This window comes from Electrophorus electricus, chromosome 2 (assembly GCF_013358815.1).
Source record: "Electrophorus electricus isolate fEleEle1 chromosome 2, fEleEle1.pri, whole genome shotgun sequence".
Classification (NCBI taxonomy): domain Eukaryota; kingdom Metazoa; phylum Chordata; class Actinopteri; order Gymnotiformes; family Gymnotidae; genus Electrophorus; species Electrophorus electricus.
This window is the reverse complement of record NC_049536.1, coordinates 4,644,949-4,647,448: the sequence shown is the minus strand read 5'-3', so window position 1 is coordinate 4,647,448 and position 2,500 is coordinate 4,644,949. Positions and strand designations below refer to the sequence as shown.

The following is a 2,500-nucleotide window of genomic DNA, read 5'->3' as shown; positions in this document are numbered from 1 at the left end:
AGACTATAGGTCTTCTGGTGCCAATTTGTGTTAGCTATCCTCCATCTCTTCATCAGTGGTCAGTTTGTGACCACAAGGCCGCTGTGGTCTGGAGGTTTTGGGTCAGCGGACCGCTCTACAGTCCAACCAGGCACGACACCGCCACCGTCAGCAGTGGTCCTGGGAGCAGAAACTGACCAGTCATCAGTGAGATAAGGAGGGGCTGATAACAGGTCATTGTTGTGCATGGCAACAAGCAGTACACACGCAAAACAAAACAAAACAAAACAAAACAAAACAAAACAAAACAAAACAAAACAAAACAAAACAAAACAAAACAAAACAAAACAAAACAAAACAAAACAAAACAAAACAAAACAAAGTACATGTAGAAAAGAGAGAGAGATATCCCACTGTGCTCAATAAGTTCCTGTCTTTGTCCAGAATTCAATAGAATTACACAAACATACCTGTCTGTCAGCAGTCAAGTGCTGACATCAAAAGGTGCTGTCGTAATTGGGCTTTACTGGCAACCACGAAACTATTTTTGTTCTGGACTATTTTTGATACCTCTTCAGTTTTGCTTTGTTGTCAGCTGATGCCATATCGCTGGTATGACCCTGATGTCAAGCGGGATGAGCGCAGTAGTTTCTAATCGCAAAACCTGATTAAAACTGATTAAGAAATCAGGCAGCCAGATTAATTCATTTAAAAAAAATGCTCCTCAGATTTAGACAGGAGCTGAGAAAGGGGCATCCTTGTGAAGTGTGCGTCGCGGGCGTGTCGGTGGAGCAGGTGCGGACGCCCCGCCCCCCGCGTGTTCACGCTCCGCCCCCGCGTCCACGCCCCGCCCCTTCAACGCTCTGCCCCGACGCGCAGAGCAAGCGGTGAAAGAGGATGAATGCAGCGCGCCGTGGCCGCTCCACACGGGCTGATGCCGAACTAGGACTCGATCCGTTTTAAAGGTGAGTTCTCTGGATTTTAATGTACTGCGCCCTCGGCTTCCAATCGTGCAGCTCGGTGTTCTGGCTTTTCGGTTTGGATTCATCTCCTCCACTAGCCCGACTGTGCTCGACCTTACTGCGCTTTGTGTTCATGAACAAGTCCGCGGTGTCCATTTGGCGTTTTACTTTACACGTCTCCACTACTAAGACAGTCGCCTTTAATTCAAATCCATAATAATAATACTACTACTACTACTAATAATAATAATGATAATAACGGCGACGTTTACTGCACGTATGGTCCTATTGCTTTAACACCTTGAAACACTGACAGAGAGCAAATCAAACGGTCTGTTTGGGGGATGCATGGCAGCCTGATTACGAGCCAGTTTACTGCGTGCTGCTCTCTCTGATCGGGAACTTCCGAAAGGAGCCGCTTCACCCTCGCTGATGCACGCCTTGCTCCTCGTGTCCTAATCCTGCATAACTGCTCTCAGATCAGGGGACATGCGCATCTTCTTGCATACGCCGAAGCACAATGACAAAGCTTGCAGTGTATTTTTGTTGTTGTTGTTGTTTAGTTGCTCTGGTCATTATTATTATTATTATTATTATTATTATTATTATTATTATTATTATTATTAGCAGTAGAACCGGTAGTAGTAGAAATATTACTACATTAATTAATTATTTTCTGACTAACCATTTAAATGTAGTTTTGACCAAAATACTTAATTTTGGTGATTCCAGTTCTTAAGTATCATGCACTGTGAAAGAAGAGAACCACGTTTCACAACTGGGCGGCTTTTGCAAATGTTTATTGTCAACATTTACTTTTGTAAGCCTTCCTTTAAAGACACATGTTAGTGACTAGATTTTGAAGTAATGTCATTGTATACTGAGTGTTGGTACCAAATGCCATCACGTCACTGTAAGATTATAGTTTACAGAGCAGCCTGGCTGGCTGCACTTAATCGGTTAGATTTCAGATTTTAGACGTTGCAGGCGAATGAGTAATTATCTCTCTCCTGCTCTGGCTCTGACAGATAAGTCAACTACACTCTGGAGTTTTGTTTGCCAGTAGTGTTGTCCTAGCACTGTAAACCGAAGTTTGTAAATGAAACGGTTTGAGACTGGAAATACAGGCTGAGTGGGGTGTTGTGACAAAGCAGCGTTAGAGCCTTTCTACTGGACCTCGGTTCTCGTCATGCTGCCATTTACATTTTTTCTCAAGCCCCTGGGATGAGTGGTGGGATGAGTGGTGAGATGGATGGTGCGATGGATGGTGCGATGAGTGGTGAGATGAATGGTGAGATGGATTGTGGGATGGATGGTGCGATGAGTGGTGAGATGAATGGTGAGATGGATTGTGGGATGAGTGGTGGGATGAGTGGTGAGATGAATGGTGAGATGGATTGTGGGATGAGTGGTCAGATGAGTGGTGAGATGAATGGTGAGATGGATTGTGGGATGGATGGTGCGATGAGTGGTGAGATGAATGGTGAGATGGATTGTGGGATGAGTGGTGGGATGAGTGGTGAGATGAATGGTGAGATGGATTGTGGGATGAGTGGTCA

The 2,500-nt window shown here is 44.8% G+C and overlaps 1 protein-coding gene across 3 annotated transcripts in view; it reads left to right on the top strand.

Moving 5' to 3' along the window:
• LOC113573145 (genetic suppressor element 1-like) overlaps window positions 1-2,500 on the top strand; it is a 66,786-nt gene that overhangs the window by 34,866 nt on the left and 29,420 nt on the right. The window contains exon 1 of one of the 3 annotated variants that reach the window (XM_035520641.1): window positions 869-944. The exons of the other annotated variants lie outside the window; for them this stretch is intronic. The gene's annotated coding sequence lies outside the window, so the exon portion shown is untranslated. Of the gene's footprint in view, window positions 1-868; window positions 945-2,500 lie in introns of those variants that run through there. 3 annotated transcript variants of the gene reach the window in all.